A 27,111-nucleotide genomic window follows, 5' to 3' on the forward strand; every position below is an offset into this window, starting at 1 on the left:
CCTACAGCTAGCCGGATATTGTGAACAATGCCTTTCAGAGATCTCTGTGAGAGTGGAGCAGAGTCAATAGCAAAAACAGGTATATCTTTATCTAATGTGCAAACCTGAAAACCATGCATGGCTACAAATTGAGTGTCAATAAGATTGACGGCCGCTCCACTATCGACAAAAATCTCACAAGAAATGACTTTGCTCTCTAGCGCCACCCTGGCAGACAGGAGAAAACGGGAACTGCAGGTCAGAGGAAAAGCATCAAATCCTACATCAACTTTGCCCAAAGTAGCAGATGAAGCAGAACTTGATTCACCTTTTGAGGTTTTTCTCTTATTATCGCTCTTAGTACAGTTCAAGAATCTCCTAGACGGACAAACATTTGCCAAATGACCTATGCCCCCACAACAAAAACAGACCATACTCTGAGGACTAAATCCTCTTTTATCAGGGGCAAGTCGAGCTAGCTGCATGGGCTCCTCCTCAGAGGGGAGCGAGACAGGATGAGGCCCCTGCACACTGAATGAGTCCGCACCACTTCCCCTAGACTGACAATGGCTGGACAGAGAGGTCTCGTTTCTTTCTCTTAGACGCCTGTCAAGGCGTACCGCCAATGACATGGCAGACTCTAAGGACGTTGGTCTCTCATGGAAAGCAAACGCATCTTTTAATCTCTCCGAGAGACCATGACAGAACTGACTCCGGAGTGCAGCATCATTCCAACCCGAATCAGCTGCCCATCTCCGAAATTCAGAACAATAAAGCTCCGCAGACCGTTTGTTCTGGCATAAAACACGTAGGTTAGATTCGGCCAGAGCAACACGATCCGGGTCATCATATATCTGCCCCAGGGCCACAAAAAATCCCTCCACGGATCGAAGGGAGGGATCCCCTGATGGCAGCGAAAAAGCCCAAGTCTGAGCATTACCCCTGAGCAGGGAGATGACAATCCTCACCCTGTGCTCTTGATTACCAGAAGAGTGAGGACACAAGCAAAAATGGAGTTTGCATGCCTCTCTGAAACGAACAAAATTCTCACTGCCCCCGGAGAACGTCTCCGGAAGTGAGACCTTTGGCTCGCAACAGACTCCATGAGCCGGAGCAGGGCCCAATGCTTGAAGCTGAGTCATAGATTGACGGAGATCCGCTACTTCCAAAGAAAGACCCTGCATGCGGTCAACCAGGCCAGAAAGCGGATCCATGTCAAAAAAGGACGGTTTTGGTGGATTATAATGTCACGGCTGTATGTGGGCAACAATAGTAATACACAGTACAGAGCTACTGACTGGACCCAGAACTAGGGAGGATAACGGGTGACCCCTGTCCGACCCTCAACGCTCTCCCTATTCTGCTAAAGCACATGCCCGGATCCAAATGGCGGAAAGAGGCATGCCCACGTGCCTAAGACTAATGACCACTGTAACCATTACAATAGTGGAAGGGGCACGGCCACCAGTGCCCTACTCAGTATATGGAGGGAACCGTGGCCACCTCAGATCCAGTCAGAAAATAAACAGGAACACAACAATGTCTGCACACTTAGCTGACGGTGTTGCAGCCGCAGAGAAGACGGATCCAAGGACAGGCTGGCAATATCCGGAGTGCTAGCTGCAGCAGAACACAGGTCCAGTGAACTGATAGCTACAAGTGAAGAAACTAAAGCCAGAGCTACAACTGAAGTGAGAACTATAATCCACATCCTATCATAGGAGGAGGGGTGATATAAAGAGAGGAAAATCAAACACATGAAGGACAGCTGTGGTGAAAGAAACCAAAAGTAAACAGAGTAGTGAGAACTCCTCCCAGCTCTAGTAGTGACATCATCACAGGGGTGGAGAAACAGAGCTGTGAGAACGTCCCAAAGCTCTGGTAGTGACATTGTGCTCGTCAACATTCTCACCTGAGTTAACAAGACGATTACTGAAATGATCTCAGCAGGTCCTTTAATGACAGCAATTAAATGCAGTGGAAAGTTTTTTTGGGGATTAAGTTAATTTTCATGGCAAAGAAGGACTATGCAATTCATCTGATCACTCTTCATAACATTCTGGAGTATATGCAAATTGCTATTATAAAAACTTAAGCAGCAACTTTTCCTATTTCCAATATTTATGTAATTCTCAAAACTTTTGGCCACGACTGTAGTCTCCCCTACATAGAGGAGGTGACAGAGACATTTAAGCAAGAACACTACATAGGAGGAGTCACAAGTTAGATGGTGTTTAATCATATATTCCTCTCCTGTCTGTGGGTGCACAAACGAAGCCCCCCTTAACATAAGTGGGCAATTCACACATCCATGGCAGGGGAAACAGCCTTTCCTGGATGCACCAAAGTACGTGCTAAATGAGACCTTACTGGTTCTAATATCAGCCCGCACAAGTTGATCTTTAATATTACGTGTGCGTCTGTATGACATCATTGGGGGATTGGCAAATTCGGGAATATTTTTGAGTTAGTGCCCAAATTGGGCCAGTGTCTCTTCAAGATACTTCCGATTTTGTCACTCAGGGGTGAGAGCCGTGTGATGAAGGGAATACGTTTTGTATCCCTTATCTCAGCTGTCCCTTTTTCCAAGAGGGTTTTTCTAGGTTGTTGCATGGCCCTCACTTTATGCTGTTCTACCAATTTCTTTGGGTACCCTCTTAATAAATTTTTGACCCATTTTGGTGAGTCTATCAATAGTCTCCTCATCCCCTTGCACTATTCTCCTAACCCTAAGTAGCTGGCTATAGGGTAGTTACCTAACCATGCTCCTAGGGTGACAACTGTCATATTGGAGTAATGTGTTTTTGTCTGTTTTCTTAGTAAAAAGATCAGTGTGTAGAAGGTCCCCCCGTCTGCTTACTGTCACATCAAGAAACTCCATATACATATATATAGAAATGAATTTTAGTTAGGCCCATCCGTCCCAACGAGTTTACTCAGCTGAAGAGGCATACGCCTATCTTGCCTCTGATACCGAGTCTGTCAGTGAGGGAGAAGAGGATGCCACTTTCCTCTACTCCTCTACCCCCTCATCATCATCCACTGATGAGGGACCCTCTAGAAGGCACCCCAGGGTAGCAGCTGAGGCAGCCCCCCCAGAGTAACCCCATATGGACCCCACCCCCTGACGATTACAGCCCCAAATTCCGGATTTTGTGAGTAACTCCGGAATACAGATAGACAGTGCGGGCTTCACAGAACAAGATTTTTTCAAAATCTTCTTCTCTGAAGATTTTGTAAATTTTGTACGTCCAACAATCCCAATTTGTACGTCCAACAATTTATAGCTCAGAACCCTACCTCGCCATACGCTAGACCCCTAGGTTGGACCCCAGTAAGTGCAGCAGAGATGATAAAGTTTTGGGGACTCGTGCTGCATATGGGCGTAGTAAAGAAGCCAAGCGTCAGACAATATTGGAGTTCGGACATTTTCTACCAGACTCCAATTTACAGTCAGACCATGACCCGGAAGAGTTTTGAGTCAATTCGGAAATTCCTACACTACAACGACAATACACAGTGCCCACCCCAAAATTACCCGACATTTGACCATCTTTTTAAGGTTAGGCCCATCCTTGACCACTTTAACACCAAGTTTGCTGAGGTGTACACCCCTGATAAATGTGTAGATGAGTCCCTGTTACTTTTCAAAGGGAGGGTTTACCTGCCTAGCAAACGGGCAAGGTATGGCATAAAAATTTACAAACTTTGTAAGAGTAGCTCCGGGTGCACCCACAAGTTCTGAGTTTATGAAGGGAAAGATTCTCGCATAGAACCCTCAGAATTCCCCCCCATCCTAGGAGTTAGTGGAAAGATTGTGAACCGAGAGCAAGGCAGGTGGTTTGACTCCGCAACCAGAAAAGAGTGCGTACGCAGAAGTCAAGATTAAGAAAATTGCATTTACTATAAATTAATAAAAGCAGGTTAACAATTCAGTTACAGAGGTAAAGACAAGAAAAATATTCAAAACAGTATAAACAATGCAAGTTAAATACTGCAACAATTTTCACCTTTGCTGTGTCCGTATTCGCAGTGCGGACACTAAGAAATAATAGTCCCAGAAACTATCCCTAACTGACCCTAACGTTCAAGCGGGTGCGCACCCCCCTTATCCCAGTGGTCCAAGTGGACCGCTTACAGTTTGTGGAAGTGCACGGTGGGGCCCGATGTCGTCCTTTTCCTTTAACCAGCGCAGGATCCGCAACAAAGAAGTCCTCCTCAGCAGGCCGGAAAACCAGTTGAATATAATCCAAACTTTTACAGTTACTGTTCGGTACCTCGACAGCACTGTGAGTCTCTTTACTCTTCCAATGTCTGCTCCACAGGTTAGTTGCTGCACACAGTCCTTTTTAACTTTGCTTCACTAAATGCACGGTTTCTTTGTACTCCATCCGTCTCTAGACCGAAGTTCACACAGCTTGGCTGTACAGGGAAGTCCTTTAGTATCGCCACACACGTCTTACACAACACAGAACTTGTTTTCTATCTTGCCAATATGGTGGCAGCTGCAGTTCTAGTCTCTCTTCCTCCTCCTTCCTGCACACACTGAGGCAGGCTGACAGCACAAGGGGCGTGTCACTTTAACACTTAGCTGCTGCCTTAAAGAACCAGCGTCACTAATACACTTTCTCTATGGTAAACTCCAATGCAAATTGGTCCTATGCTGCCATCTACTGACCAAACAAATACTGCAGGCATTTTACATGAAATTTTAACACAGTTTACCAGGATAATGAAACTTAGAGACATTACATGACTGTTTCTTACAAGATTGTGTGGGAATTGCTGCACCCATTGCTGGATAAGGGTTACTACCTCTATGTGGATAACTATTATACCAGCATACCAATATTCAGGTCCCTAACTGCAAGAAGTACTGTGGCTTGCGGCACAGTGCGAAAAAATCAGAGAGCCCTCCCTAGATCCCTGGTAGGGCAACCACTGAGAATGGGTGAAAGCAGGGCTCTCCTCCATGAGAACATGCTGGCGGTTAAAGGGAACCTGTCACCGGGATTTTGGGTATAGAGCTGAGGCCATGGGTTGCTAGATGGCCGCTAGCACATCCGCAATACCCAGTCCCTATAGCTCCCTGTGCTTTTATTGTGTAAAAAAAAAGATTTGATACATATACAAATTAACATAAAAGAGTCATATCTCACTTGTGTGACCAGAGAAGAGTCATATTTTGAAGCTCTGACTCATCTCAGGTTAATTTGTATATGTATCAAATCGGTTTTTATACACAATAAAAGCACACAGAGCTATGGGGACTGGGTATTGTGGATGTCCTAGTGGCAATCTAGCAACCCATGTCCTCAGCTCTATACACAAAATCCTGGTGACAGGTTCCCTTTAAGTACAAGGACCAGAGGGATGTCCTTTTACTGACCACCGTTCACACAAATACCAGCTCCCCTGCTCATGTGAGAGGTACCACTACCACTGTCCCCAAACCAGTTTGCATCCTGGACTACAATAAGCACATGGGAGGGGTTGATCTTTCAGATCAAGTTCTGAAGCCCTACAGTGCCACACGAAAAACAAAAGTGTGGTACAAAAAGCTGGCCATACACATTGTACAGGTGGCAATGTACAATGCGTATGTGCTATTTCAATCTGCAGGCCACACAGGAACTTTCCTGAAACTCCTACAAATGCAAAACACACCAGCGGTAATGTTCATACAAATCTTTATTAAACAAATATGCATACAAACAGGATAAATAATTGATTGAATGATTAAAACCCAGAAGGGAAATGCAGAGAAGTGGGACTAAAACCCCCCCATACCAGTCAATACATCATTGCATATTTATTGCACAAAGTTGCTACTGTCTGCGTGGTGTACCGGAGACTGTATACAAAAAAGGATGAAAACAATCAATATGCTCAGTCAGTCTTCACACTGTATACAAATGCACCACAGGACCTAAAATAAACCTGGGTGGTTAGGGAAGACAAAAGAGCATAACACTATACAGGGTACCACTAGTCCACAGTATCACCACACAAGCAGCAATACTAGCATACTGAGTACATGACAAATAACCAACCTGGCTAGAGCCCTGTGAAAAAGCCAGTGAGCGAAACGGACGTCGGGCCGTCCCTCTAGCCAGGTTGGTTATTTGTCATGTAGAGTGGGTTTCCACTCTAGGGGTACTTCAGGGTCTCTTCATATTCGACATAGCTCCCAATCCTGCAAAATCTGTCCTCCAAAAGCCCTATGGTGCTACTTCCCTTTTGAACCCTCCATACATCATTTTATGAGCACATACCGTATGGGGTGTTGGCGTATTCGGGGGGAAATTGGGAACAAAATGTGGGGTGCATTTTGTCCTTCTGTTACTCCTTTGTGAAAGTGAAAAATGTGGGTGTAAAGCAACTTTTTCTGCAAAAAATTTTAATTTTTCATTTTCCTAATTCTGTGAAACGCCTGATGGGTCAAAGTGCTCACTACACACCTTGAAATATTCTTTGAGGGGTCACTTTTTAGTGGTTTCCACTCTAGGGCCACCTCAGGGTGTCCTAATATGCGACATAGCCCCCAATTACCATTCCAGCTAAATCCGCTCTCCAAAAGTCATATGGTGCTCCTTCCACTCTGAAGCCTGCTGTGCGGCCATACATCAGTTTTTGAGCACACATGGGGTGTTTCTGTGAACTCCAGATTCAGGGTAATAGATTTTGAGTTTGTTTCGCTGTTAACCCTTGATGTGTTGCAGAAAAAATAGATTAAAATTTAAAATCTGCTAAAAAAAGTGAAATATTGAAATTTAATTCCCATTTTCATTGAATTCTCTTGGGGCACCTAAAGGGTTTAGGCTACTTTCACACTTGCGTTGTTCTTTTCCGGCATAGAGTTCCGTCACAGGGGCTCTATACCGGAAAAGAACTGATCAGGTATGTCCCCATGCATTCTGAATGGAGAGTAATCCGTTCAGTTTGCATCAGGATGTCTTCAGTTCAGTCGTTTTGACTGATCAGGCAAAAGAGAAAACCGTAGCATGCTACGGTTTTATCTCCGGCTAAAAAAACTGAAGACTTGCCTGAATGCCGGATCAGGCATTTTTTCCCATAGGAATGTATTAGTGCCGGATCCGGCATTCAGAATACCGGAATGCCGGATCCGTCCTTCCGGTATGCGCATGCGCAGACTGAAAAAAAGGTGAAAAAATAAATACCGGATCCGTTTTTGCCGGATGACACCGGAAAGACGGATCCGGTATTTCAATGCATTTTTTCGACTGATCAGGCATTTTTAAGACTGATCAGGATCCTGATCAGTCTTACTGATGCCATCAGTTAGCATACATTTTGCCTGATCCGGCAGGCAGTTCCGGCGACGGAACTGCTTGCCGGATCTCTCTGCCGCAAGTGTGAAAGTAGCCTCAAAAAGTTAACAAAATCAGTTTTGAATAGCTTGAGGGGTATAGTTTCTAAAATGGGTTGATTTATAGGTGGTTTCTAATATGTAAGTTCCAGAAAGTGACTGGTCCTGAAAAAATTGTTCTTCAAAATTTTAAGATTTGCTTCTAAACTTCTAAGCCTTCTAACGTCCCCAAAAAATAAAATGTAATTTTCAAAATGATCCAACCATGAAGTAGACATATGGGGAATGTAAAGTAATGACTATTTTTGGAGCTATTACTATCTATTTTAAAAGTATATAAATTGAAATTTGGAAATTTGCTAATTTTTCCATCTTTTTGGTAAATTTTCTGACTCAAATTTACCACTGTCATGAAGTACAATATGTGACGAGAAAACAATCTCAAAATGGTCTAGATAAGTAAAAGTGTTTTAAAGGTATCACCACATAAAGTGACACATGTCAGATATGCAAAAAATCGCCTGGTCCTTAACCGCCTCCGGACCGCCTAACGCAGGATTGCGGTCCGGAGGCGGCAGCCCTGCGCTCAGCGACGCATATACGCGTCATCTCGCTTGAGCCGAGATTTCCTGTGAACGCGCGCACACAGGCGCGCGCGTTCACAGGATCGGAAGGTAAGAGAGTGGATCTCCAGCCTGCCAGCGGCGATCGTTCGCTGGCAGGCTGGAGATGCGATTTTTTTTAACCCCTAACAGGTATATTAGACGCTGTTTTGATAACAGCATCTAATATACCTGCTACCTGGTCCTCTGGTGGTCCCTTTTGTTTGGATCGACCACCAGAGGACACAGGTAGCTCAGTAAAGTAGCACCAAACACCACTACACTACACTACACCCCCCCTGTCACTTATTAACCCCTTATGAACCACTGATCACCCCTGATCACCCCATATAGACTCCCTGATCACCCCCCTGTCATTGATCACCCCCCTGTCATTGATCACCCCCCTGTAAGGCTCCATTCGGACGTCCGTATGATTTTTACGGATCCACTGATACATGGATCGGATCCGCAAAACACATACGGACATCTGAATGGAGCCTTACAGGGGGGTGATCAATGACGGGGGTGATCACCTCATATACACTCCCTGATCACCCCCCTGTCATTGATCACCCCCCTGTCATTGATCACCCCCCTGTAAGGCTCCATTCGGACGTCCGTATGATTTTTACGGATCCACTGATACATGGATCGGATCCGCAAAACACATACGGACATCTGAATGGAGCCTTACAGGGGGGTGATCAATGATGGGGGTGATCACCTCATATACACTCCCTGATCACCCCCCTGTCATTGATCACCCCCCTGTCATTGATCACCCCCCTGTAAGGCTCCATTCGGACGTCGGTATGATTTTTACGGATCCACTGATACATGGATCGGATCCGCAAAACACATACGGACATCTGAATGGAGCCTTACAGGGGGGTGATCAATGACGGGGGTGATCCCCTCATATACACTCCCTGATCACCCCCCGGTCATTGATCACCCCCCTGTCATTGATCACCCCCCTGTAAGGCTCCATTCGGACGTCCGTATGATTTTTACGGATCCACTGATACATGGATCGGATCCGCAAAACACATACGGACATCTGAATGGAGCCTTACAGGGGGGTGATCAATGACAGGGGGTGATCACCTCATATACACTCCCTGATCACCCCCCTGTCATTGATCACCCCCCTGTCATTGATCACCCCCCTGTAAGGCTCCATTCAGACGTCCGTATGATTTTTACGGATCCACGGATACATGGATCGGATCCGCAAAACACATACGGACGTCTGAATGGAGTCTTACAGGGGGGTGATCAATGACAGGGGGTGATCACCCCATATAGACTCCCTGATCACCTCCCTGTCATTGATCACCCCCCTGTCATTGATCACCCCCCTGTAAGGCTGCATTCAGATGTCCGTATGTTTTTTACGGATCCACGGATACGTGGATCGGATCCGCAAAACACATAGACGTCTGAATGGAGCCTTACAGGGGGGTGATCACCCCATATAGACTCCCTGATCACCCCCCTGTCATTGATCACCCCCCTGTCATTGATCACCCCCCTGTCATTGCTCACCCCCCTGTAAGGCTGCATTCAGATGTCCGTATGTTTTTTACGGATCCACGGATACATGGATCGGATCCGCAAAGCACATACGGACATCTGAATGGAGCCTTATAGGGGGGTGATCAATGAGAGGGGGGTGATCACCCCATATAGACTCCCTGATCACCCCTCTGTCATTGATCACCCCCCTGTCATTGATCACCCCCCTGTCATTGATAACCCCCCTGTAAGGCTCCATTCAGACATTTTTTTGTCCCAAGTTAGCGGAATTTTTATTTATTTTTCTTACAAAGTCTCATATTCCACTAACTTGTGTCAAAAAATTAAATCTCACATGAACTCACCATACCCCTCACGGAATCCAAATGCGTAAAATTTTTTAGACATTTATATTCCAGACTTCTTCTCACGCTTTAGGGCCCCTAGAATGCCAGGGCAGTATAAATACCCCACATGTGACCCCATTTTGGAATGAAGACACCCCAAGGTATTCGCTGAGGGGAATATTGAGTCCATGAAAGATTGAAATTTTTGTCCCAAGTTAGCGGAAAGGGAGACTTTGTGAGAAAAAAATAAATAAAATCAATTTCCGCTAACTTGTGCCAAAAAAAAAAAAATTCTATGAACTCGCCATGCCCCTCATTGAATACCTTGGAGTGTCTTCTTTCCAAAATGGGGTCACATGTGGGGTATTTATACTGCCCTGGCATTCTAGGGGCCCTAAAGCGTGAGAAGAAGTCTGGGATCCAAATGTCTAAAAATGCCCTCATAAAAGGAATGTGGGCCCCTTTGCGCATCTAGGCTGCAAAAAAGTGTCACACATCTGGTATCGCCGTACTCAGGAGAAGTTGGGCAATGTGTTTTGGGGTGTCATTTTACATATACCCATGCTGGATGAGATAAATATCTTGGTCAAATGCCAACTTTGTATAAAAAAATGGGAAAAGTTGTCTTTTGCCGAGATATTTCTCTCACCCAGCATGAGTATATGTAAAAAGACACCCCAAAACACATTGCCCAACTTCTCCTGAGTACGGGGATACCAGATGTGTGACACTTTTTTGCAGTCTAGGTGGGCAAAGGCGCCCACATTCCAAAGAGCACCTTTCGGATTTCACAGGTCATTTACCTACTTACCACACATTAGGGCCCCTAGAATGCCAGGGCAGTATAACTACCCCACAAGTGACCCCATTTTAGAAAGAAGACACCCCAAGGTATTCCATGAGGGGCATGGCGAGTTCCTAGAATTTTTTATTTTTTGTCACAAGTTAGCGGAAAATGATGATTTTTTTTTTTCTTACAAAGTCTCATATTCCACTAACTTGTGACAAAAAATAAAAACTTCCATGAACTCACTATGCCCATAACGAAATACCTTGGGGTGTCTTCTTTCCAAAATGGGGTCACTTGTGGGGTAGTTATACTGCCCTGGCATTTTAGGGGCCGAATGCGTGAGAAGTGGTTTGAAATCAAAATCTGTAAAAAATGGCCGGTGAAATCCGAAAGGTGCTCTTTGGAATGTTGGCCCCTTTGCCCACCTAGGCTGCAAAAAAGTGTCACACATGTGGTATCTCCGTACTCAGGAGAAGTTGGGCAATGTGTTTTGGGGTGTCATTTTACATATACCCATGCTGGGCGAGATAAATATCTTGGTCAAATGCCAACTTTGTATAAAAAAAAGGGAAAAGTTGTCTTTTGCCGAGATATTTCTCTCACCCAGCATGAGTATATGTAAAAAGACACACCAAAACACATTGCCCAACTTCTCCTGAATACGGCGATACCACATGTGTGACACTTTTTTGCAGCCTAGGTGGGCAAAGGGGCCCACATTCCAAAGAGCACCTTTTGGATTTCACAGGTCACAAGTGTCACACATCTGGTATCCCCGTACTCAGGAGAAGTTGGGCAATGTGTTTTGGGGTGTCTTTTTACATATACCCATGCTGGGTGAGAGAAATATCTTGGCAAAAGACAACTTTTCCCATTTTTTTTATACAAAGTTGGCATTTGACCAAGATATTTCTCTCACCCACCATGGGTATATGTAAAATGACACCCCAAAACACATTGCCCAACTTCTCCTGAGTACGGAGATACCAGATGTGTGACACATTTTTGCAGCCTAGGTGGGCAAAGGGGCCCACATTCCAAAGAGCACCTTTCGGATTTCACCGGCCATTTTTTACACATTTTGATTTCAAACTACTTACCACACATTTGGGCCCCTAAAATGCCAGGGCAGTATAACTACCCCACAAGTGACCCCATTTTGGAAAGAAGACACCCCAAGGTATTCGCTGATGGGCATAGTGAGTTCATAGAAGTTTTTATTTTTTGTCACAAGTTAGTGGAATATGAGACTTTGTAAGAAAAAAAAAAAAAAATCATCATTTTCCACTAACTTGTGACAAAAAATAAAAAGTTCTATGAACTCACTATGCCCATCAGCGAATACCTTAGGGTGTCTACTTTCTGAAATGGGGTCATTTGTGGGGTGTTTGTACTGTCTGGGCATTGTAGAACCTCAGGAAACATGACAGGTGCTCAGAAAGTCAGAGCCGCTTCAAAAAGCGGAAATTCACATTTTTGTACCATAGTTTGTAAACGCTATAACTTTTACCCAAACCATTTTTTTTTTTACCCAAACATTTTTTTTTTTATCAAAGACATGTAGAACAATAAATTTAGAGAAAAATTTATATATGGATGTCGTTTTTTTTGCAAAATTTTATACCTGAAAGTGAAAAATTGCATTTTTTTGCAAAAAAATCTTTAAATTTCGAGTAACCACCTCAGCCCCCAGTGCTTAAACACCCTGAAAGACCAGGCCACTTTTTACACTTCTGACCTACACTACTTTCACCGTTTATTGCTCGGTCATGCAACTTACCACCCAAATGAATTTTACCTCCTTTTCTTCTCACTAATAGAGCTTTCATTTGGTGGTATTTCTTTGCTGCTGACATTTTTACTTTTTTTGTTATTAATCGAAATTTAACGATTTTTTGGCAAAAAAATGACATTTTTCACTTTCAGGTGTAAAATTTTGCAAAAAAAACGACATCCATATAGAAATTTTGCTCTAAATTTATAGTTCTACATGTCTTTGATAAAAAAAAAATGTTTGGGTAAAAAAAAAAAGGTTTGGGTAAAAGTTATAGCGTTTACAAACTATGGTACAAAATTGTGAATTTCCGCTTTTTGAAGCAGCTCTGACTTTCTGAGCACCTGTCATGTTTCCTGAGGTTCTACAATGCCCAGACAGTACAAACACCCCACAAATGACCCCATTTCTGAAAGTAGACACCCTAAGGTATTCACTGATGGGCATAGTGAGTTCATAGAACTTTTTATTTTTTGTCACAAGTTAGCGGTAAATGATGATTTTTTTTTTTTTTTTTTTCTTACAAAGTCTCATATTCCACTAACTTGTGACAAAAAATAAAAAGTTCTATGAACTCACTATGCCCATCAGCGAATACCTTGGGGTCTCTTCTTTCCAAAATGGGGTCACTTGTGGGGTAGTTATACTGCCCTGGCATTCTAGGGGCCCAAATGTGTGGTAAGGAGTTTGAAATCAAATTCTGTAAAAATTGACCTGTGAAATCCGAAAGGTGCTCTTTGGAATATGGGCCCCTTTGCCCACCTAGGCTGCAAAAAAGTGTCACACATCTGGTATCTCCGTACTCAGGAGAAGGTGGGGAATGTGTTTTGGGGTGTCATTTTATATATACCCATGCTGGGTGAGAGAAATATCTTGGCAAAAGACAACTTTTCCCATTTTTTTATACAAAGTTGGCATTTGACCAAGATATTTATCTCACCCAGCATGGGTATATGTAAAAAGACACCCCAAAACACATTCCTCAACTTCTCCTGAGTACGGAGATACCAGATGTGTGACACTTTTTTGCAGCCTAGGTGGGCAAAGGGGCCCATATTCCAAAGAGCACCTTTCGGATTTCACAGGTCAATTTTTACAGAATTTGATTTCAAACTCCTTACCACACATTTGGGCCCCTAGAATGCCAGGGCAGTATAACTACCCCACAAGTGACCCCATTTTGGAAAGAAGAGACCCCAAGGTATTCGCTGATGGGCATAGTGAGTTCATGGAAGTTTTTATTTTTTGTCACAAGTTAGTGGAATATGAGACTTTGTATGAAAAAAAAAAAAAAAAAAAAAATCATCATTTTCCACTAACTTGTGACAAAAAATAAAAAATTCTAGGAACTCGCCATGCCCCTCACGGAATACCTTGGGGTGTCTTCTTTCCAAAATGGGGTCACTTGTGGGGTAGTTATACTGCCCTGGCATTCTAGGGGCCCAAATGTGTGGTAAGGAGTTTGAAATCAAATTCAGTAAAAAATGACCTGTGAAATCCGAAAGGTGCTCTTTGGAATGTGGGCCCCTTTGCCCACCTAGGCTGCAAAAAAGTGTCACACATCTGGTATCTCCGTACTCAGGAGAAGTTGAGGAATGTGTTTTGGGGTGTCTTTTTACATATACCCATGCTGGGTGAGATAAATATCTTGGTCAAATGCCAACTTTGTATAAAAAAATGGGAAAAGTTGTCTTTTGCCAAGATATTTCTCTCACCCAGCATGGGTATATATAAAATGACACCCCAAAACACATTCCCCACCTTCTCCTGAGTACGGAGATACCAGATGTGTGACACTTTTTTGCAGCCTAGGTGGGCAAAGGGGCCCATATTCCAAAGAGCACCTTTCGGATTTCACAGGTCAATTTTTACAGAATTTGATTTCAAACTCCTTACCACACATTTGGGCCCCTAGAATGCCAGGGCAGTATAACTACCCCACAAGTGACCCCATTTTGGAAAGAAGAGACCCCAAGGTATTCGCTGATGGGCATAGTGAGTTCATGGAAGTTTTTATTTTGTGTCACAAGTTAGTGGAATATGAGACTTTGTATAAAAAAAAAAAAAAAAAAAAAAATCATCATTTTCCACTAACTTGTGACAAAAAATAAAAAATTCTAGGAACTCGCCATGCCCCTCACGGAATACCTTGGGGTGTCTTCTTTCCAAAATCGGGTCACTTGTGGGGTAGTTATACTGCCCTGGCATTCTAGGGGCCCAAATGTGTGGTAAGGAGTTTGAAATCAAATTCTGTAAAAATTGACCTGTGAAATCCGAAAGGTGCTCTTTGGAATATGGGCCCCTTTGCCCACCTAGGCTGCAAAAAAGTGTCACACATCTGGTATCTCCGTACTCAGGAGAAGGTGGGGAATGTGTTTTGGGGTGTCATTTTATATATACCCATGCTGGGTGAGAGAAATATCTTGGCAAAAGACAACTTTTCCCATTTTTTTATACAAAGTTGGCATTTGACCAAGATATTTATCTCACCCAGCATGGGTATATGTAAAAAGACACCCCAAAACACATTCCTCAACTTCTCCTGAGTACGGAGATACCAGATGTGTGACACTTTTTTGCAGCCTAGGTGGGCAAAGGGGCCCACATTCCAAAGAGCACCTTTCGGATTTCACAGGTCATTTTTTACTGAATTTGATTTCAAACTCCTTACCACACATTTGGGCCCCTAGAATGCCAGGGCAGTATAACTACCCCACAAGTGACCCCATTTTGGAAAGAAGAGACCCCAAGGTATTCGCTGATGGGCATAGTGAGTTCATGGAAGTTTTTATTTTTTAGAAAAGAGATAACTGGGCACACCTAGGATATTGGTAATTGGTATTTAATAGTTAGTTATATAAGTTATTAAAAGTTTATTAAAGGTACTTGCGATAGTTTAGAATGTAAAATCACTGACACACTATTAGGTAACATACAAAATATCAATTCTGCGTCCCAGTGGCCGGAGTGGAGCCGCAACAGTCACTGCCGGCAATTGAGCAGCCTCACTCCAATCCCTGCGCAAGCAGAACGAATATGGAACATATAGGTTACATGCGCCAAAATAACATTAAGTTGGCGGATTACTGTAGTAATGACATATAGAGGTGATAAAAGTGATAAGATAAATGCAATCTAAAAGGAATAATGTCCCGGTAACGTTATAAATAGAAATTCGTTTCTCCTGAAGGTTAGCAAAAATGTCCAAATGTGCCAGAGGTACCAACAGGTGGTGGTGTGTAGTCTATTCACAATGGTGCGGTAGTTTGGTTCATTCAATCATTAGGCCAGCGGCGTCCCGCTTATGGTCTAAAGTTAATCCGACAGTTGGACAAAAGGACATAGAGGAACAGTCTTACCGGTGATGGAGGGTTCTCACAATAAGGAGAAACCTCTGCCGTCTAACGAAACTCAATCCTGGTTTTTGTGCAGTCGGGTAGGGCTCGAGGTAGATGCTGTAAATCACCTGTTCGCAGTCGAATCACTGCACGAGGTCCCGCTTGTTTGAGTCCTAATAGAATATCCCAACCTTTCAGATGGATGTTTCAGATCGGCTGTGCGTGACGAGTCGGCTCAAGATTGTTCCTTTCTTCAGTCGATGCGGTGCACTCGCATATGCTTGAATTTGGGGGGTCAGACCAGACGCGTTTCGGGGTTAAAGTATCCCCTTCATCAGTGGCTATCCGACCTCCCCAAGAGACCTTTCTTTTATGCTCTGGCCATTACCGGGACATTATTCCTTTTAGATTGCATTTATCTTATCACTTTTATCACCTCTATATGTCATTACTACAGTAATCCGCCAACTTAATGTTATTTTGGCGCATGTAACCTATATGTTCCATATTCGTTCTGCTTGCGCAGGGATTGGAGTGAGGCTGCTCAATTGCCGGCAGTGACTGTTGCGGCTCCACTCCGGCCACTGGGACGCAGAATTGATATTTTGTATGTTACCTAATAGTGTGTCAGTGATTTTACATTCTAAACTATCGCAAGTACCTTTAATAAACTTTTAATAACTTATATAACTAACTATTAAATACCAATTACCAATATCCTAGGTGTGCCCAGTTATCTCTTTTCTACATTTTTCCCACTCTAGCAGCGGGGTGACGCTGCTAAAACTGAGAGCACCCTACTTGGTGCATCAACCTCCCTGTGCATCTAACTTAACTCTTACTAGTTTTTATTTTTTGTCACAAGTTAGTGGAATATGAGACTTTGTATGAAAAAAAAAAAAAAAAAAAAATCATCATTTTCCACTAACTTGTGACTAAAAATTAAAAATTCTAGGAACTTGCCATGCCCCTCACGGAATACCTTGGGGTGTCTTCTTTCCAAAATGGGGTCACTTGTGGGGTAGTTATACTGCCCTGGCATTTTACAGGGGCCCTAATGTGTGGTAAGTAGGTAAATGACCTGTGAAATCCGAAAGGTGCTCTTTGGAATGTGGGCCCCTTTGCCCACCTAGGCTGCAAAAAAGTGTCACACATCTGGTATCTCTGTACTCAGGAGAAGGTGGGGAATGTGTTTTGGGGTGTCATTTTACATATACCCATGCTGGGTGAGAGAAATATCTTGGCAAAGACAACTTTTCCCATTTTTTTTATACAAAGTTTGCATTTGACCAAGATATTTATCTCACCCAGCATGGGTATATGTAAAAAGACACCCCAAAACACATTCCTCAACTTCTCCTGAGTACGGAGATACCAGATGTGTGACACTTTTTTGCAGCCTAGGTGGGCAAAGGGGCCCAAATTCCTTTTAGCAGGGCATTTTTAGACATTTGGATACCAGACTTCTTCTCACGCTTTGGGGCCCCTAAAATGCCAGGGCAGTATAAATACCCCACATGTGACCCCATTTTGGAAAGAAGACACCCCAAGGTATTCAATGAGGGGCATGGCGAGTTCATTGAAAAAAAAAAATTTTGGCACAAGTTAGCGGAAATTGATTTTTTTGATTTTGTTCTCACAAAGTCTCCCTTTCCGCTAACTTGGGACAAAAATTTCAATCTTTCATGGACTCAATATGCCCCTCAGCGAATACCTTGGGGTGTCTTCTTTCCAAAATGGTGTTATTTGTGGGGTGTTTGTACTGCCCTGGCATTTGAGGGTCTCCGCAATCATTACATGTATGCCCAGCATTAGGAGTTTCTGCTATTCTCCTTATATTGAGCATACGGGTAATGAGATTTTTTTTTTCCGTTCAGCCTCTGGGCTGAAAGAAAAAAATGAACGGCACAGATTTCTTCATTCGCATCGATCCATGTGGATGAAAAAATCTCTGCCAAAAAAAGAAAAAAGGAGGGGAAAGGCGTCTGCCAGGACATAGGAGCTCCGCCCAACATCCATACCCACTTCAGCTCGTATGCCCTGGCAAACCAGATTTCTCCATTCACATCAATCGATGTGGATGAATAAATCATTGCCGGGATTTTTTTTTTTATATATACAAAGTGTTTGCCAAAGTATATGAACACCGCCACCTCCTCAGCTCATATGCCTTGGCAAACATATCTTTTACTGCAGAGGAGAAATCTCGTCTTGCAGCGCCGCATACACCGACTTGCGTGTAATCTGACAGCAGCGCAATGCTTCTGTCCGAATGCACATCAGTGCTGCAGCTGGTCGATCGGATGGTCCACCTGGAAGGTAAAAAAAACAAAACAAAAAAGAAAAAACCAGGCCGCAAAGCAATAACTTTATTAACTTTAGAACAGAACATATTAACTTTTTTAAACTTTTTTAACTTTTTTACTTACCGGTAATTTTTTTATTTTTTTTTACCTTTATAGAACAAACCTCTCCTTCCCCATGGGACAATGTGCAAAGCGCAAATCGCCCAAAGATGTGGCGAAGTACGTTATGCACTTTATCCCAGGTGAAAGGAGAGGTTTGCAGCAGCTGTGAGAGAAAGGGCCCTAATAGCCCTGTGTGCCTGTCCTGGTGAGATGTGATCCCTATGCTAGGTGTACCTGTGTGTGGTACTTCCGGAAACACTCTCCTAAGCATAGGGCAGGGTGGTCCGGACAGTCAGGACAGAAATAGCGGGTGTCACGCCTTATTCCACTCCTGCTACAGACACGACATTTTTTTCGGGGTGGCGGTTGGGTTGAGGTACCAGCAACGACACTGGGGAAATGTCGCTCGTGTAGACGGCTAACTACACTGGTGGATGGGGCCACGGAACCTCCTGGGTAAAGGAGGTTCTCGATGATCTCTTCCTGGAATTTGAGGAAGGATCGTGTTCTCCCAGCCTTACTGTAGAGAACAAAACTATTGTAGAGCGCCAATTGAATTAAATATACAGACACCTTCTTATACCAGCGTCTGGTTCTGCGGGAAACTAAATAGGGAGCCAACATCTGGTCATTGAAGTCCACCCCTCCCATGAGCGCATTATAGTCGTGGACTGAGAGGGGCTTTTCAATGACACGGGTTGCCCTTTGAATTTGTATTGTCGTGTCTGCGTGAATGGAGGAGAGCATGTAAACGTCACGCTTGTCTCTCTATTTCACCGCGAGCAGTTCTTCGTTACACAAGGCAGCCCTCTCCCCCCTTGCAAGACGGGTGGTTACAAGCCGTTGGGGGAAGCCCACGCGACTAGTTCGCGCGGTGCCACAGGCGCAAATCCGTTCTAGAAACAAATGCCTAAAGAGGGCCACACTTGTGTAAAAATTGTCCACATAAAGATGGTACCCCTTGCCGAATAAGGGTGACACCAAGTCCCAGACTGTCTTCCCACTGCTCCCCAGGTAGTCAGGGCAACCGACCGGCTCCAGGGTCTGATCTTTTCCCTCATAGATCCGAAATTTGTGGGTATAGCCTGTGGCCCTTTCACAGAGCTTATACAATTTGACCCCATACCGGGCACGCTTGCTTGGGATGTACTGTTTGAAGCCAAGGCGCCCGGTAAAATGTATTAGGGACTCGTCTACGCAGATGTTTTGCTCAGGGGTATACAAATCTGCAAATTTCTGGTTGAAATGGTCTATGAGGGGCCGAATTTTGTGGAGCCGGTCAAAAGCTGGGTGGCCTCTGGGACGGGAGGTGGTGTTGTCGCTAAAGTGCAGGAAACGCAGGATGGCCTCAAATCGTGTCCTGGACATAGCAGCAGAGAACATGGGCATGTGATGAATTGGGTGCGTTGACCAATATGACCGCAATTCATGCTTTTTTGTCAGGCCCATGTTGAGGAGAAGGCCCAGAAAAATTTTAAGTTCGGAAACTTGGACTGGTTTCCACCGGAAAGGCTGGGCATAAAAGCTTCCCGGGTTTGCGGTTATAAATTGTGTGGCATATTGGTTGGTCTCTGCCACGACTAAGTCCAAGAGCTCCGCAGTCAAGAACAGCTCAAAAAATCCCAGGGCCGTACTGATCTGAGCCGTCTCAACCCGAACTCCAGACTGGGCGGTGAAAGGGGGAACTACTGGTGCGGCTGAAGTTGGTGACTGCCAATCAGGGTTTGCCAGCACCTCAGGGATTCTAGGGGCTCTACGGGCCTGTCTGTGCGGTGGCTGCGACGGGGTAACTAGTGCACGTGCCACCGTACCAGCTTCAACTGCCCTTCTGGTGCTCGCTACTTCACCATGTTGTACGGCAGTGCTGGTACTAGGTCCAGGAAGGGCTGCGCTGCTGGTGTATGCCTCACCACGTGATCCGGCAGCGACAGCCCCACTCTGCTGCTCTTGAAGCGGATCCTGCATAACCTGTGGTCTAGCGACACGGGGCCGGGTACGCCTGGTGCTGCCAGGGACCTCAACCTCCTCGTCCGAACTTTGGGTCAGAGAGCCACTGCTTTCTACAGGTTCATATTCTGACCCGCTAGATTCATCAGATGAGGGTTCCCACTCCTCATCCAACTGGGTCAGAATCCTGTAGGCCTCTTCAGAAGAATACCCCCTGTTTGACATTTGGACTACTAAATTTAGGGGTATTCCCTGAGACTACCCAAGAAAAAAAGCAAGCCTGTCTTACAAAGGGGAGGCTAGCGAAGTACCGGAGGCCGCTGCGGTTGATAAAAAATATCAAAACTGATTTTTTTATCGCCGCAGAGCGTGTAAAGTGAATGTGCAGTGATCAAAAAAAAAAATTTTTTTGTCACTGCGGTGGGGCGGGCGTGGGTGAACGCACGTGTGGGCGACCGATCAGGCCTGATCGGGCAAACACTGCGTTTTGGGTGGAGGGCGAACTAAAGTGACACTAATACTATTATAGATCTGACCGTGATCAGTTTTGATCACTTACAGATACTATAAAAGTACAAATGCTGATTAGCGATACGCTAAACAGCGAATAAAAGTGACTGCGGTGCGGTGGGGTGGGCGCTAACTGACGCTAACTACCTAACCAAGGGGCCTAAACTATCCCTAAAACCTAACAGCCAATACTAGTGAAAAAAAAAAGTGTCAGTTTACACTGATCACTTTTTGTCTTTCACTAAGTGATTGACAGGGGGCGATCAAGGGGTTAATTTGGATGATGGGGGTGATGGATGGTGATCAGGGGCTAAGGGCAGTGTTTGGTGTGTACTCACAGTGATGTCTGCTTCTCTGCTGGATCCAACCGACGAAAAGGACCAGCAGAGAAGCAGAGAAGCCATATAACAGATCATATTTACTAATATGATCTGTTATCTGGCTTGTGATTCGATTTTTTAAAAATCAGCAACCTGCCAGCGACGATCATTGGCTGGCAGGTTGCTGATGAAATACTCCTCTAACTTTTGCCGGCCCGCGATGCGCATGCGCGGGCCGGCTGTGACCGAAATCTCGCGTCTCGCGAGAGGACGCGCCGGCGCGTCCAGGAGGAATGAATCAACCACCTCCAGGACGCGTCTGTGCGTACAGCGGTCCGGAGGTGGTTAATAACAAAAAAAGTAAAAATGTCAGCAGCAATAAAATACCACCAAATGAAAGCTCTATTAGTGAGAAGAAAAGGAGGTAAAATTCATTTGGGTGGTAAGTTGCATGACCGAGCAATAAACAATGAAAGTAGGGTAGGTCAGAAGTGTAAAAAGTGGCCTGGTCATTAAGGGTGTTTAAGCTATAGAGACTGAGGTGGTTAAAGGGACACTGACAGGCCCTATAAACTTATTTAGTTATTCCTATGCAGTCATAGATCTATTAAAGTGTATTCCAATGATATAAGAGTACCCCCTGTCCGCATTGTAAACCATGTAAGAACAACTTTATATTGATCTGTCAATCACATTTCTTTATGCCCAAGGGGCGTTTTTTCTCCTACCTTCGTGCCCAGCCGTGCCTCAACTGTCGCTTTCTAGCGCCGCCCAGCTCATTTTTATTCACTGCGCTGGGCGGCTCTTACATTCCCCGATCCTGTCAGTTGCCGCGCATGCCCGATAGATACTTATGGGCATCGGCCTCAATCGGATCATCTGCGCATGCGCCGGCACCCTGGCACCCTCCCAAGCCTGTAATTGAATCCAGCGCTCTTCTCTCGGGCGCTGGATTCAATTACAGGCTTGGGAGGGTGCCGGCGCATGCGCCGAAACGCGCGTTGGGGTAGCGCCATCCTGGTTCTCTGTGTCCACACTAGGTCCATTTTGAGGTAAGTGTTCGATCATTGTTTCCCTCCCACGGCTCATGTGCCGCCGATGCTGAGACCTCTCACCTGGCGTTATTATTATCTTGCTGGCTTTATACTATTCTTATATTTTACTCCGGTCAGCACACTATGCACTATTGCCGTGGTTGGCCCTCTCATTGATCTTTACCTTACCTCATATCATCATTTATATATTTTCTGTATACGGTTCATGAGCTGGTCACTGTACCTTATGCACTCTCATGATTCTATTATTATCATTTATATATATATATATATATATATATATATATATATATATATTTATGTACTTCGTGACCTGTGTGGTCATCCAGGGTGGCGCTTGTTTTCTCCTTCCCTGTTCCCCCTTCCCTGTCTTTGGCATCAATTGTATATGTGTCTTTTTATTATGTTCTTGATTTAATAAAATATCAATTTTGCTATTATTATTTTTGGTACTCTGAGCTTCCTTTCTCTTGTTTTCTACCACTTATGTTTGAGAATGAGGACGTGGAAGGACTTCCACAGCACATATCTCATGATGATGACAAAACACAGGTGTCAACTGCTGTGGCTTTCTGCACTGTTCAGACTGGCAAGGAGTGCAGGGGTCAGGAGTGGGTGGAAGATGATGTGGAGGATGATGAGTTCCCAGTCCTCACATGGCATCCAGGTCATCTGAGTGATGTGTGCAGTTCGGAGGAAGAGGTGGTGGTCACGCAGCGCCAGCCGCACAGCAAAAGAGGGAGCAGGGTGCAAAACCACAGCGGCCGGCCCTCTAGCCAGTACGCCTGCTACTGCCTACTAAAGCCAGCTCAAAGGAGTTCCCTTGCATGGCAGTTCTTCAGGCAATGTGCTGACGACAAGACACGGGTGGTGTACACGCTGTGCATTCAGAGCCTAGAGTGAAGCATAAATGTTCTTAACCTGAGCACCACCTGCATGACCAGGCATCTAACTGCAAAGCACGAGCTGCACACCTGAAAAACCACAAAATATCTGAGGCTCCTCCTTCTCCCTTTTCTGCTGCGGTCTCAGCCTCTTCCTTCCCCTCTGGAGCGACAGGGACACCTGGCACCCCGTAAAGGGAGGATGTGACAGCAACACCAACACCACCAGTGTCACCGAGCATCTCCACACTGTCCCATGGAAGGGTTCAGCTGTCCATCCTCAAAAAAACTAGACAGAAGGGGGAAGTACCCCCTACCCATCCACGAGCGCTGGCCCTGACTGCCAGCATTTCAAAATTCCTGGCCTTTGAAATTCTGCCATTCAGTCTGGCGGAGACGGACACTTTTAAAAACGTAATGACGGTGGCTGTCTCACAGTACATGGTTCCCTGCCGCCACTACTTTTCCAGACGGGCCATCCCTCCCCTGCACAAACAAGTGTCAGAAAAAAATCATGTGGACTAGTAACCATGGGCAGGGACAATATATCTCCGTAACTGACCACTGGGTAAATGTAGTGGCGGCTGGGCCTGAGGTGGAAAGCGGTTTGGTTTCCTACTGCCACCGAGGATTGCTGGACGTTTCACAGTGCCTCCTGTTGTCTTCTCCTTCTACTCCGCTTCCTCCTCTACCACCTTCTCATCCGGTCAGTGTAACACCTGCACCACCAACTTCAGCACCACCAACTTCAGCACAGGGGGAAACGACAGCATGCTGTTGTGAAACTCATCTGTTTGGGGGAAAACCCCACACTGCGCAGGAGCTGTGGACGAGCATCGAAGAACAGACCGATGAGTGGTTGGTGCCACTGAGCCTCAAGCCTGGCCTGGTGGTTTGCGATAACGGGCGAAATCTCATAGCGACTCTGGGCCTAGCCAGATTGACCAACATCCCTTGCCTGGCACATGTGCTGAATTCTGTTGTGCAGAGGTTCCTAAAGAATTACCCTGAGATGTCAGAGCTCCTTCACAAAGGGCGTCCTTCTCACCAGGGACGGACTGGGAACTTAACATGGCGCCGGAAAAAAAAAAAAAAAAAAGTGGCCCCAATGTTGTAGATCGATCCAAATTGACAGACGGTGGGGCAACACAAGTAGATGGGGCTAGTATAAGTTGGCTGGGTTAGTAATACCATAATGCAGCATAGAATACTATCCCACAGAACTAAATACTCCAATGCAACACAAAATACTTCCCAGAAAATGTCTTTACCCTTAGCATGTTTCCTGGACTTCCTCTATAATTCCCCCAGTAGTATGTATCCAGCAAGCAGCAGTGAGGAAGACTTGGGTAGTCCAGTGAGCATCGGCCCACCTGGAAAATTCCTTTTAGGGTCTATGGTCAGTGAGCCCCTGCTTCCCGCTCACCGCCTCATATGCAATGTACTCACAAGTTGGAACTCCACCTTGCACATGCTGGAGAGACTGTGCGAGTAGCAGCAGGCGATAGTAGAGTTTCAGCTGCAGCATGCCCGGGTGAGTCGCTCTGCAGAACTGCACCACTTTATCATCAATGAGTGGGCCTCCATGCGGGACGTGTGTGCTGTTTCGAGTACTCCACCAACGTAGCCAGTGCTGATGACATCATCAGCGTTACTATCCCACTTCTATGCCTCCTAGAAAAAAATGCTTCAGGCGATGATGGATGAGGATGTGGCACAGGAGGAAGAGGTGGAGGACAGGGATCATTCCCACAGTTATCAGGCCAGTTGTCCACACATGGCTCAAAGGGTGGATTTCTGCACCAACAGCAGCCAGGTATACAACTGTCCAGCCAGGGCACAGTATTGGGGGATGATGAGAAGGAGGAACCATGTTCACAGCAGGATGTGTAGTGTCCCACTACGTAGGGGTGGGCACTACTCAAGGGTCAATTTGGTCACGTTGTTCTCCACCTCCTGTGGAACATGGTTATGGTATTTTATATTCCATTGTAATGTATAAGGTCATGTTTTCTCCTGTGTACCAGGCCTGTTAGGGGTGTAGTTCCTCCTCCTAGGCAGTAGAGGGAGCTAGGGAACCCCCTAGTATATATAGTCAGGTCCAGACCAGAGAGGGGGTGTGTGGTCAAAAGCCAAGATTAACTCCAGCCAGGCAGGAGCTGAAGTGCAGCTTCTGACATGCAGCTAGATAGCCCAGGTTCCTAGCTTGCCCCCTGAGGATATCTAGCACCTTTAAAGGTACAGTGCAGAGCCACTTTTATCCAGCCAAATAGAAAGCTGAAGGGCAGAAGGATATTTACAGCAAGAAGATATATACCAGAGGAAAGTTTCCCTACCCAAGGATAAAGCTAGCAATAGGGCATACGGGCCTTGGTGAAAGCCAGACAGGATCTGAGGAAAGTACAGCCTGATCTGTAAGTGTTATACCCTCTGAGTATCTTGCAAAGACTTTGCCTGCCATTTGTATGAAGCCTGCCTGTATTCAACATTATACCTATGGAACTAACTGAAGACTGTATATAGTTGAACTGTTCAGTAAAAAGAAGTTCTGGTTCACTGCAACTTTGTGTACCTCAATTATTCCTACAACAAATCAGTGTGCCACCGTTACCGGCACTGGCGTCATGAACTTTAAGGGATCTTGCCACAGGCACACTAAACACACAACACCCAGGGCACCTCACCTACCACCTGGCCTGGTCCCTATAGGCACAGAAGGTAGAGCAAAACGTTTTTTACCCCTATGCACGGCGCCACCATCCCTTGGATCAGCAATATATACAGAAGATAAAAGTAATTTGTTTTTTCAGATAAATTCAGAGTTTTTTTGTGTGTTTAAAATTCAAATTACAAGTTACTGGCATATATATTCTCATCGGTTCAGGTAGTGGTTATGATGTCATGTAAAATATATATTAGATATACTATATATATTAAAAATGCTGTATATATTAAAAACAATTTTCAATTTTCACTCACTTCACCCAGGAGGTACCGGATGGGATAATCACAAAACACCCACCGGATCACCTCCTGCGCCTGGGTCGCCTATAAGATCCCACGGAATGACAGCAGTCCAGTCGAGCTTCTTGTCAATCGACTTTTATTCAAACCACAGGGTAGGGTGAAGGTATCTTGCTCTACGCGTTTCGGGGTATACAGGACCCCTTCATCAGGAGCATATCTCCTGAGATATGCTCCTGATGAAGGGGTCCTGTATACCCCGAAACGCGTAGAGCAAGATACCTTCACCCTACCCTGTGGTTTGAATAAAAGTCGATTGACAAGAAGCTCGACTGGACTGCTGTCATTCCGTGGGATCTTATAGGCGACCCAGGCGCAGGAGGTGATCCGGTGGGTGTTTTGTGATTATCCCATCCGGTACCTCCTGGGTGAAGTGAGTGAAAATTGAAAATTGTTTTTAATATATACAGCATTTTTAATATATATAGTATATCTAATATATATTTTACATGACATCATAACCACTACCTGAACCGATGAGAATATATATGCCAGTAACTTGTAATTTGAATTTTAAACACACAAAAAAACTCTGAATTTATCTGAAAAAACAAATTACTTTTATCTTCTGTATATATTGCTGATCCAAGGGATGGTGGCGCCGTGCATAGGGGTAAAAAACGTTTTGCTCTACCTTCTGTGCCTATATCCTCTCCATTAGGGGACCTCCCCTGATGGTTTGTTTACCCCTGGCTGCCTAATATCCCTACAATATCAAAAATACTGAAATATATAACATCTCTTTGTATATCCAACATATACTGTGTCTGTATATCCAAATACAAACACAGTTTTCAAAATCCTTCCTCTGGCGCCCCGCTGGAAACTCTCAAAACTTCCCTTGGGAAGAATAGAGATTAACCCCCCCTCCTTTTTTCTCTCCTCTGGTCCCTATACACAGAGAGTGCCCCAGAGGATCCATGTGCCAGCCTCTCCATCACTGCTGTATGCCTGCCCAGGGTATATAAAAACTGTGAGTACCAAGAGCAACCCTCGGTTTGTTAACTACCGCTGTGACCTCACATTCGCTCACCCTGCAGGGCTGCGTACTGCAGATGGCACCCAAATCACCTCTGGTTGAAAATTATAGAAAAAAATATATAGAAAAAAACACAAAAAACGTGTTGGCTTCCTTCTCCGCCTCTTCCACCTACACCGCCAAGTCCACAGCCTCCTCAACTTCCTACTCCAAAAGGGATCAAAAAGTCATATATACCTCAAAATAGCAACACGGAACATGTAATCAAACAATCAGAATCTGCACTCTAAAAGGTGTTCTTTC

This window comes from Bufo bufo, chromosome 8, assembly GCF_905171765.1.
Source record: "Bufo bufo chromosome 8, aBufBuf1.1, whole genome shotgun sequence".
In the NCBI taxonomy this organism is placed as follows: domain Eukaryota; kingdom Metazoa; phylum Chordata; class Amphibia; order Anura; family Bufonidae; genus Bufo; species Bufo bufo.